Source organism: Macaca nemestrina, chromosome 5, assembly GCF_043159975.1.
Source record: "Macaca nemestrina isolate mMacNem1 chromosome 5, mMacNem.hap1, whole genome shotgun sequence".
Classification (NCBI taxonomy): domain Eukaryota; kingdom Metazoa; phylum Chordata; class Mammalia; order Primates; family Cercopithecidae; genus Macaca; species Macaca nemestrina.
The window spans coordinates 108,807,326-108,819,823 of NC_092129.1; the positions used below are offsets into that span (position 1 = coordinate 108,807,326).

General features: G+C 34.5%; 1 long non-coding RNA gene across 1 annotated transcript; it reads left to right on the forward strand.

Moving 5' to 3' along the window:
- The first annotated feature begins 2,629 nt into the window (after positions 1–2,629).
- Positions 2,630–5,457, forward strand: LOC105496820 (uncharacterized). Its single transcript, XR_011623103.1, has 3 exons — positions 2,630–2,708; positions 4,839–5,049; positions 5,241–5,457. It is a non-coding gene; the product is annotated as an uncharacterized lncRNA (long non-coding RNA).
- The last annotated feature ends 7,041 nt before the right edge of the window (positions 5,458–12,498 follow it).

Consider the following 12,498-nt stretch of genomic DNA (forward strand, 5'->3'; position numbering starts at 1 on the left):
GATGGAGAAGCTACCTAGGTATTTGTTTCTATATTTGTAAAAAGAGAGACTGAGGAATACTTTAACCTATTAGACTGTTGTTTTAAAAGAACCATTGCGTATAAACAATTTATCATTATGCATGTTACATACGAATAACTCAATAATATTAGCTATTGTGAAAAGTTATTATTGTTCTTAGTGTTCAGCTATGGATCAGAATAGATCCAGCAATAAAGTGGGCTAAAGTTTGTATAATTTGAGGCCATGCATTAAAACATTGCAAAATATACTAAACTCAATAAAAAGATGATGTCAGTAATAATGGAAAGGACCTCCAAATATTCTTTCCCACATAAAAGTGATAAGAGTGGCAAAAAATTCTCAGAATATTTTTAGAACTCTGGAAATTAACCAAAGCCTTGCCAAAATCGGTAAAAACAGCTGAACCTAAGAAAGAAGAGTAAGCTTTATAGCAGTTCAACTTTTCTTATTTCCATACCCTAATGCCCAATTCTATGGGAGTCTTAAAAGAAAACAACCCACAATCACAGTGGAAACAGCAACTTGAAAGTTGTTGGCAGGGTACAATGGAGTTACAGTTCCTCCAAATACCCATTCCCAATGATCATTATGTTATCTCACTGATGGATCTTGCTGGCAAGGTTGTTTTTACTTGACCTGACTTGAGCTTACCTAGTAGGAGCAGCCTCTTCCCCAGAGCATCTGTCAAAAACAATCAGAGAAAACTGCTACATATTTTGACTGCCTGTGATGGCATTGAGAAGATATAATAATTACGTCTTGCACCTAGTATCAAAGTCCAAAATATAGGAAACAAAACTGACAGAGTTAAAGGGGAAATGAAAAATTCAACAATAATAGTTGGAGACTTCAATACCTCACTTTCGATATTAGATAAAGTAACTAGACAGAAATAAGAGACTTGAATGGCACAGTAAACTAACTACATCTAACAGTTGTCTAATAGAAGGTTCTGTCCAACAGAAGAATACACATTCTCCTCAAGTCCATAAAATACTGTCCACGATAGACCATATTTAGTCTGTAAGAAAAGTCTAAGTAAATGTCAAAGGATTAAAATAATACAAAGTATGTTCTCTGACCACAGTGGAATAAAATTAGAACTCAATGATGAAACAAATATGAGAAATTCACATGTATGCGGAAATTAAATGACACACTCCTAAATAATCAGTAGAGCAAAGAAGAAATCACAGGGAAATTATAAAACGCTTTGCTATAAATGAAAACACAACATCCTAAGGCTTATGGAAAGCAGACAAAATAGTGCTACAGGAAATTTGTAGCTATGAGTGGTCCAATGAAAATAAATAAAGATGTCAATTCAATAACTTAAACTTCCACCTTCAAACACTAAAAATAAGAGAAAACCCTGAAACAAAGCGAATATTAAAAAATTGAAGACTACATTAGGAATACATGAAATAAATAATAGAAGAACAATATAGAAAGCCAACAAAATCGAAATCCAGTTATTTAAAGAGATCAATAAAATGGACAAATCTTTAGGTAGAATGACCAAGAAAAAGAGACAGAGGGAGGGAGAGAGGGAGAGGGAGAAAAAAAAGTGAAATCAGGAATGAAAGGGCGAAAGAAGAAATGTTACTAATGACCTTATCGAAGTAAGAAAGAATAAGGAATACTGGAACAATTGTATATCAGCCAATTAGATAAACTAGATGAAATGAATACATTCCTAGATAGACATCCAAAGTACTGCAACTGACTCAAGAAAAAATTAAAATTTGATTAAATTAGACAAAACAACGGGAATAATAAAGAAGAAAAAATTCTAAAAGCCTAGTCTTATTTTATTTTCATTTGTTTCTTTCTCTAAAGACGCTGTGTGTAATTTTTATTTTAAAATCATGTTTGTAAATTGAATGGTCTGGCTGGTTAGGATCCAACTAGTTTATGGGATAAAATGTCTCCCTTTATTGCTAGTCTGGACCATATGAATGACTCCCCAAAAAGTTTTCTAATATTTTTCGAACGTTGGTATCCTGCTAGCAAGGAACAACATGCCCGCGTTTATGATTAGAAAAGGGGTATCACCTTCATACTATTTCATTTTCAGGAATTATATTAGAAACACCAACAATAAACTCTTCTCTTTAGTTTTTATGGTAGGTTCTTACTGTGTGGAAACTGATAAATATGCCATCATGGTAGTAACTCCTTATGGCAGCAGGAGTGATTTTTATTATGACCTAAGCTGAATACTTTCCTCTAATTTAAAAAAATGCTTTCTAGTTTATATTTGACTCGTTACAACATATTTGAAATTAATTCAAGTCCTCGTGAAACTCTACCTAGTGCTAATGAGAACACGATCAGTTACTCATATTTCGTTCAAATAAAGACCCCACAGCCAAAATTTTAAATATGGTGTCTGGGCTAGATATATGTAGTTCATTAATCTAGTCTTTTAGTAATATATCATTATTTTTATTTTACTTTCAAAACTATGCCATCATGTGTCGCTTTCCTCTCTGAGAAAAAATGATGCGAGAAATGCCTCTGAATGTCAATTCAGAATAGCAGATAATTATTCTCCAGTAGAAGTTTTATATTTCTCCTGAGTTCTGTATTTCTATGTCCCTTTAGTGTGACCAGCTGACTGTAATTGCCACTTAGTGCTTGGCCGGAAAGCTGTTACGTCAATCAATCAAACAAATAAATGGGTAAATTAATTAATATTTTTGTTGAAACCAATTTAGAAGAATTATAGCAAAGTAATGTTGATTTTCAACAGTCCTACTCACCATCTGCATTTGGTAAAACTCTTGACATTTGTCTGGGTTGCTAAGCAATAAATACTTCTGCCATGACTTCTGAGTCCCTGGGATCACTCCATTACATTGTCACTCAAGCATGTCACACTGCTTGGTTTGGGCCTCCAATTCCTGCACAGTCAGAAATGTGGACAGAGAATTGTGGGACAGAAAGATGATTAAAAGACTGAGGAAGTGAGGCCACATAAACCTCAGAATTTGGAGGATATACTTTTGAAAGAGATAATTCATCATAAGCTCAGAAGTTTCATCACTTTAAAAATGTAGTTAATTTTTACACCCAGAGGAAAATCCCCACCACTGGGGTAAAGTAACTCTGTGATCTTAGCAACAGGTCTCAGATAAAATACACTATGTTTTGTAAAAACTTCTACAACATTTTCTGTTTATCAGAGGATAGTCCTGATCATTTGATCATCAGATATGTAAAAGTCTTGACTTTAGTGAACACAGGAAAAGCTGGTGAGAATCCTGTGCTAATTTAAAGGTTTTGACAGTAGTCTGACTAGTTCAAGAAGTCTCCAACTATTAAGATGGTATATGATTATTTATTGAAAATCGACTTTTAAAAAGTGTTTTGTTTTGATATCTGTGCTAGATTTTGTGAGACTATTTCTCTTTCTAACTCTATATTATGATATTGATACATAAAATGAGGAAGACTGAGCTACAGGAATAAAGAATGTATGATATGTAAATTTTTCTAAGCCTTCAATCAAAATCCTGTTCATCTGTTTCAAATTAGTATCTTAGTACTTTGGAAGAACTAATTTAGATTACATGAAATAAATGGGTCTTGAGAAGATAAATTTGATAATATTAGGCAGAGGTGAGATGAAAAAGAATACAATTATCTCAACTTCCTAACCATATCTTCTTAGGTTGGTTTTCTAGTAAAAATACAAAATAGCCAGAGTTGGCACAATTTCAAAGGTCATATTTAACTCAAAATCTTTTTCATCTTTAATGTAGGAATGGAACTAAATGCATTAAAGGAGGTTTATCCTATATGGGAAATTCAGTCAAATCAAAGATAATCTGCAAAACGATATTAGATTTCCTCTATTTGTATCACATTTTAATTTGTCTTAATGTAGCAGGTTAAATAATAATTTAAGACATTAAATTTCTGACATTCCTCAGCACTATGATGGTGAAACATCAGAGAAGAGAAGTGGGTCTGTGGAATGAAACGACCAAAATGTGAAGCGACCTGAAGATCACATAGCCTGAAAGTATAAAGCTAGGATACAGATAAACTCCCGATAGCCAGACCAGAGATGCTCATAGCAAAACATTTTCCATTATAGAATAATAAGTATCAGAATATTTTTATATTGCAACTAAAGTAACTGAAGCTCAGAGATGTAAAATGACTTACCCCCAGGAGGACCTTGGAATGGAGACTGGCATTCACATTTCCTGACTTTTATCCAGGTGCTCTGTCTTCTTACATCACCCAGATTCAGAGCAAATCCTCATTCTTCCTCCATTGTATTTTGAAGAATAAACGTTATGGGAAAGAAGTGGTGAAGGCGTTAGAATTTCATAATACTTTGGTACTAAAAATTTGGGCCAGTTTCTTGAATTGTTCAACCTTGAGTTATTTGTGTTTACTGAATTTCCCCTGCCGACTTTTTTTAAAGGTAACTCAGATATCTACTGGCTTGTCAGTCCTTGATTACAAGAAAGCAGGAGTTCAGTCTCATTTTTTAAGTATCCTTCAACTACTTTATGATGCCCGAAAAGGGCTAGCACTTATGTACGCAAGGCTAGCTATTTTGTCAGCTAGGGTCTCTGTAAATGAAAATAACCCATAACACACATATATCATAATGCTTCACACATAAGTACTCAGTAAATGATCATAATACTTCATACACAAGTACCCAGTAAATGATGGAAATGAGGAATGATTATTTATTGATTACTTATGTGTGAAGCATTATGATGTATGTTTGTTATGGGTTATTTTCATGAATATCCTTTTAACAACCATATACCACCCTCATTTGACAGGCAAGGAACCTGAAGCACAGTGCAGCTCAAGATTTTATAGCCATTACGTGGCAAAGCCAAGTTCAGAATCCTGACAGGCTGACTCCAGAGCTGATGCTCTTACTGGTGAAGCTCCACAGCAAACCTGCTATTCCCCTACTGTTCCACGTGCCACATATTCCCACTTGTGGCAAATTGAGTCATTTGAAATAGCTTTTCAACTTATATTAAGGTATGTAGTGTCAAAGTATTTGTTATGTTTCTAATTCTTAGCCATGCCTGGATTATACTCCATGACTGGAAGCCTCGTCTCCAGCTCATGCTGCATTTAGTAATATGAGCCCCTAAAATACCTGTGCACATGTATATTTTTATAAAATGAACAATTGCAACATCTTCTCACCCCTTATTTCTTTTTCACAGAAACTCAAACCCAGTGCAAGAGGCCATAGTGTAACCAAATGCAAGTCACGCTGCTTGCTGCTTGGAAGTCAAAACACAACGCATGAGATGTGGTGAAAAGAAATCCGCTTTATTAATCAAATTCTAGCAGGTGAGAGATGGCCAGGCTCAATCCTCAAATAAACCATCTCCAGTTTTGAGCTGAAGGCAGAGATTTAAAAAGGGGAAGCGTGGTATAGGAAATACTTAGGAGTGAGGCAGGGTGCAGGTCTGTATGTCTTGCCCTGATCACCATTTTGAGTTTGTCCACCTGGAGTGCTGTCTGGTGCTATGTCAATTGCAGCCAGGCTGTAGATTATCCATACTGAGGTAAATTCTAGGTAAAGGAGAACTTATAGCAGGGTTTCTACACCAGGTGTGTTTAAAATTAACCCCTGGAATTTCTTAACAAGCATGCAGTTAGATGAGTGTGCATGGTGCAGAGAGGTGTTTGGTGGGAAAGGGAGAGAGTTTCAAAATATGTTTTAAGGCTATATTGTAAGGATAAGGGAAAACAAGGTTTTTGTTTGAAACAAAACAAAACAATTTTTTTCAAAGCTGCATCTTAAGACTAAAGAGAAAGGAGAAAAATGCATTTTAAAATACATTTCAAAGCTAAAATTCTCAGTAACATGTCCTGTCTACTGATGAGCCGATTGAGAGCATTATTCATTCCTGTTACTGTGTTTTGATTTCTGCATTTCCTTTTAATTCTGAGAGTCTTCATCTCTGTACCTACATTATTCATCTTTTTCTTCATATTATCTACTTTTTCCATCAGAAAAAGCATATCAATTATCAATTAGCATATCAATTATTTTAAATTCTCTGGTTATTTCAACATCTGTTTTATGTACTCTAGTTTCTATAACTGTGTTTTGTCTTTAGAGTATTTTATCTTACCTTTTGTTATGTCTTGTAATTTGTGTTGAAAGCTGACCACATTGCTTAGGGTAATAGGAAATGGGGTAACAGGCATGTAGTGTGAGGATTTCTGTTAATCTGGCTAGGAGCTGGGCTGTGTTTAATGTTTGATGGATTTATAGGTATCACCAGCTTCAAATTCCTCTGTAGTCCTTGTTTTTGTCTTTCCTCTTGATTTTGGGCTCCCCCGAGTACTACTCAGGAAGAGTCTATGTCTTGCAACTCCTTCAGCTGTAACACAGTTATTATATTGAAGCCCTGTTGGTGTGGTGGTAAGGCAGGGGAGAGGAGTGCTGTTCTATAATCTTCTGGTTAAATTGTAGTCTTTCAGTGGGTTGATGTGTCGGGACTGTAATTTTCCAAGTCCAGTTATGCAGCTTTTGACTGTTCCCCACTTCCCTTAACCCTTCCCTGGCTACAATATTCTCAATCTGTTTCCTTCAAGTTTGGCTCCTGATGACTATATTTCCCACTCCCCGCCCCACCCCTACTTAGGCTTAGGTGACACAGGAAGGCTTGAGGATGATCCAGTTGGGAGAAACTTTCTGTGCCTACTGAGGTGAAGTTTCAAAATTGAGTTCTGGCAAAGTCTTTGGAGAGTAGGCATTCATTGTACAGAGGTCTAGGCCTATTTAAAAATGGTTATTTTCCCAAAACCAAGGGATTTTTCTCATATCCTAACTGTGAGAACCTGGTAGAATTCCTAGAGGGAAATTCCACAGAAGTGTGGTGAGGTCTCCTAAAATGGTAGCCCTAAGAGGTTTCCATTCTCAAGCTAATTCACACTTTGCCTCCCCCAATTAATTAACATTACCATTTCAGTGTTCCTGCCAGTTTATAGCTCCATTAACTTCTACTCCAGTTCTCAACTGCTGTATTTCACTAAGTGTTACCCAGTCTCCAGGTTTCAAGTTGCCAATATGACCTGTGACCATATTTCTCTGATTGATACCAGCTCAGCTTTTTCTTGTTTTAAGGATAAGAGTGTCAGCTTTCAAGATGTTTAATGTCAGAGCTCTAAAATGTGTATTTTTCGTTTAACAATATATCTTGAAGTCTATCACGTAAACATGTAATCTCCTACAACATAACTAATGCCCATGTGGCATTGTACAAATTTACATTGTTGATTAAACCATTTAACCATCTTTGGGCATTTTTCATTACGACAGATAGCCTCATGGTAAATATATTTGAAACTAAGTAAATATGTTTACAAATCTATGATTATTTCCTCATTATACATGATTATAAATAAAGCTTACAGATCAGAAAGTTTTTATATTTCTAAATCCATTATTGAATATTGCTAAATTACCCTCCAGAAGGTTTTACTAGTTTGTGCTCCTTCTAGTCATTGAAAGGCCCTGATTTTCCACGCTCTTATTAGCACTGAATGTTTTACATTTGTAGATTCACATTTTATGTTTTTGTTTTGAATTGCATTTTCTGATTGCCAATGAACTTGAGTATTTCAAAATATATTTTAATATATTTTCTATTTTTTTTAAATTTGAAATTCCTGTTGATTTAATTGCTTATTTATATAATTTGCTCTTTTTTGGCTTTTCAAATGTTAAATATTTAATCAATTCTTTTGTTTCATTTTTCGTTTTCTTTTCTTTTTGCCTCAAATAGCTAAACATATTCTTTCAATTATGATGATGTTAAAACAAGACACAGTTAATTAAAGTTGAGTGGAATTTCAGAATATTCTTCCTGGATTAGGCAGAGTACCTATCTTAGGCTAAAAAAGAGTATACTATAGACTCAGCTTAGCCTTGGCTGAGAATAACTATCCCTACCCTAAACCTGAAAGTTTCTTTGTATTTTCTCATCCGATCCACATAATGTGTAAATGATTGTTTTTGCACACTAGGTAGCATACCTTTTTCGCACACTTAGGTAGCGTACCTAAGAGCCTCTAGTTTTCAATTTTGAAAATATAAGCTATCTAATAAATATATGTAGTATTCACTGTGTTGAATTACTGTAAGCATAAGGCCTTATACTAGTGCAGTAATAATACTGAGTTAAACTCTAACAAGATAAGGTGAAATGTGGCAGCAAGCAAATTGCTTAGGTGGTAGACATGAAACATACATGTCATGTTTCTGCTATTTTGTGAACAGATAATTTGGTCTGAAATAAAGTTTTAAGTGTTCATATGGCATTAATATGAGTCAGCTACAATAGTATATATTGGTAGCTGACCATGAGGAATGGTATTGTGTTTCGTATCATGTTTGATCACGACTGATAAAGAGGAAATTTTATTTTTTAATTTAATTACTAACATCAGGCCTGTTATTCTAAATGTAAGATTTTTATTTTAATAAAAATAATATTCATTATAAGAAGTGAATGAGAGGAAGAAATGATGAGAGGGCGAACTTCCAAACTTAAGCATAGGCTAACAGCTTTGGTGAGTATGAAACGAGCTTTTGTGCAGTTTGGAGCAAATTGTGTGCATTACTTTGGTATGAGCCTAGAAATTGAAGCCATTGGGTTGGATCAAAATGCTTAATGTCTTTTAGAATGAATACAAGAAAAGACATTAAATCTAAGAAATATCTTTCCTTCTACAATTTATTGCTCAGTTAACATTTAATTATTACTCCAAATGGTCAAGACTGCTATTCTAACATTCAAAAGAAGTTTAAGTGAGTATGTTTGAAACCATGAAATGAAAATATTTGCATGCATTAGGGATTATTTACTTAAAATAAATACCATGAAATTGAATTTATAGATCAAAAAGTATGCATATTCCCACCTCATCTTGATTTCCTTAGTAGATAAAGATCTTGAAGGCAGTGCTCTGTTCTACTCACGTATTATCCTCATTACCTAACACATCTTACAGTTAAGGAAACCAGAGTCAGAGAGCTTAAGTAATTTCTTAATTAATGTTCATTAAATGAAACAAATCTGTTAGTAAAACAAACTTTGAAAGATTAAAGGGAAGAAAAAAAAGAGCTTTTAAAACAGGCCACATCACACATATACCCTGGAATACTATGCAGCCATAACAAAGAATGAGTTCATGTCCTTTGCAGGGACATGGAAGAAGTTGAAACCATCATTCTCAGCAAACTAACACAGGAACAGAAAACCAAACACCGCATGTTCTCACTCATAAGTGGGAGTTGAACAATGAGAACATATGGACACAGGGAGGGGAACATTACATACCGGGGCCTGTCAAGGGGAGGAAGAACATTAGGACAAATACCTAATCCAGGCAGGGACTTAAAACCTAGATGACGGGTTGATGGGTGCAGCAAACCACCACGGCACATGTATACCTATGTAACAAAACTGCATGTTCTGCACATGTATCCCAGAACTTAAAGTAAAAACAAACAAACAAAAAACAGGCCATACAACTTAAGCTATAAATAGTTGCACAATTGTCTTTAGTCTTAATCTTATGGTGACATTGATCAATTATCTTTTATCCTCTTGACTTAATTATTTCTGATGCAAAAGTGGCTGGATATTGCTAAAATGAATTATAATACACTGTTAAAATAAATATACCAACATATGTATAGAGAGACACATATTTCCAAATACCCACGTAGGATTCCACTTAGTACAAGTGCCATCTCAAATGCTGCTTTGAAAAAAAATGGAATATTTACAAATACATCATTGGATATTTTAACTCATCATTCATTCAGTAGACATTTATTCAGAATATCTTATGTATGATACTTGTGATAAATACTATAAGAACCAGAAAATAATAGAAAAACTGGTCTTTTCTCTCAAATAAGTTACTGTATAATTGGATCAGAAGTACACAGTTGAAATAACTGAAGAATGCTAGTACAGCTCTAAATAGTAATAAATATAAATACAAATATTTCTCATTGAACTCAAATGTGTTGACAACTTGTTGGCTGGAGGAACAAAGTCAATCAGTAAAGCATTAAGAATGGAGGAATGATTGGAAATGGTAAATTGGCACCTGAATTTGAGAAGAAATTAGAGCTATAAATTGGCAAAGATGTGGGAAGCAGATACATTAATTATTGTATTCAAAAGCAAGAAAGTTGTTGAAAGAACAATTTTGTAGAGAACAGAAGGGATATCCACCTGATTAAATGAGAATGATGTTAGCGTAAAAGAAATGAGAAGGGAGTTGACTAAGCAGCTACAATGGCAATCCAATGAGGGCTGAGACCACAGGGAAACTGCATGATGGTGGCAAGAGCAGCACATTTCTAGCTCACATGAATCAGAGAAAGACAGGAAAAAAGAAATAGTAGATTATCGCGGTGTCATTTTGCGGAAAAAGAATCAGCCCTACGACATATCAGAAGAAAGATATTTTGAGACTTCTGATTCCGGATGATTCAATGTGTGTAGTGTGGTGTGTGTGTGTGTGTGTGTGTGTGTGTGTGTGTGTGCGCTTCTTGGGAGAAATATAAGTAATAGCATCCAATTGATGACTTGAGCACTGAATATGCTTTTGGATTAATAACTTAAACCATAAAATACATCATCCCACCAACTTTGCTCTGCTAACTCCATTTAGACACATAATATGGCTTAAATAATTTATGTTAGCTATTATATATGTATTTTTTGTATAACTGTTGTTCAAATACTATTTAATTCAGAATCACTTGATTTGCACCAAGGGCTTATCATTCATTTTTTTTACCTGCACATCAGCGAGTTAATATGAGTTCTGGAGTTATTTGGTATTATTTATACTTGAATGATCTCTGAATAGAAGTATGAGAAAGCACCCTATGGAGACAATAAGGTAAAATTCAGACTTTTAAGCAATGAGGCAGCCTGATTTTAGAGTAAATCACCTGAATTTTCACAGTGTTCTCACTAGTCTTGATTTTTATTCAGTAAAAATACAGCATCTTCTAAAAATGTTGCAACAAAAGTCTGAGATATAAAATGACAACTTTCATATCTTAAAAAATTAAACAACATATACTAATCATTTCACTTTTTTTTGCATATCACTTATTCCTAGTCATCAAGGTTTTAAACTTCAACACCAAGTTAGTAAAAATAGTTATTTCTCAATTGTTTTAAACTTACCATAAGAAGTGTAATATTTTCCATGAAAATACGCCCAATGTAAGAAAGGAGTGCAGTGGAATTATTTTTTTAGCTTCTTAAAAGTGAGAGAAAAAGCTGTGGAGTTCTTTAATTGGTTGTGAGTAAAGCCTTGAGGTTGGCCATGAAGGTAATGGACAAAGGCAATCAAGGAAGGGACTTACGGTAACAATGATGAAAATGTAAATGGCAGACATTTGGGGAAAAGGAACCTGTATCTATCTGATAGGGTGGCGTGAACATATTCATCAGTTTCAACAATACCTGCCATAAGCAATGAATAGTATCCTAGTAATATGATGGCAACCTTGGTGGTGCCATCTCAGATCAAGTCAGCCATCCCCAGTACAGTTGCATGGGTAAGTTCCTCACAGACATATTTTACTTTAAAACATTGATGCTGACAACGTTAGAATCCACTCTTTTTTTTCCTTTTAATTTGTCATAGTCTCGAGGATTGCTGCTTGAGGATGGATGATAAATACAGAAATCTTGTCAAGTCATGCACAAAACTGAACAAGCATCGCATCAATGTTAGCAGTCTATCTCCTTGATAGAACACTACATTGGGTAAAAGGAAAAGCAAAATGTGCTGATCATATTAAGATTATATTTCTGAAAAATAAGTCAAAAACTGACAGAAACACAAGTAGGTCTTTTTAAAGCTAATAAAAAAGACACAGTGAAGTTATAAAATGTAATTGACAAGATTGAAATAATAGTGAATATATATATGACTTTTGATAACAGAATGGAGCCTAATTTGAAATGCCAATGGGAATGATGAGATGAGATCACTATTCTTCCAATAATATATGATTAGATACACAGAAAATAAAACAATCAGTTGAAAATATTGATGATAAATTAATAAGAATGTCCCAGCCTTGGCAACATAATGAGACCCCAACTCTAGAAAAAAAAAATTTTTTTTAATCACTTGCATGTGGTGGTTTGTGCCTGTAGTCCCAGCTGCTCAGGAGGCTGAGGTGGTAGGGTTGCTTAAGCCTAGCAATTTGAGGTTGCGGTGAGCCATGATTGTAACACTGCACTCCAGCCTGGGTCACAAAAGGAGACCCTGTCTCAAAAAAGAAAAAAAAAAAAAAAAAAGCCCAATAAATAGGCTGGATAAAATGTGAGAGGAGTCAATTGTCATTATTCTTGATTCTGTCTTTGCAAATTTGCTTATTAACTCAAATTTATTTGTAACCCCCAAATCAATACT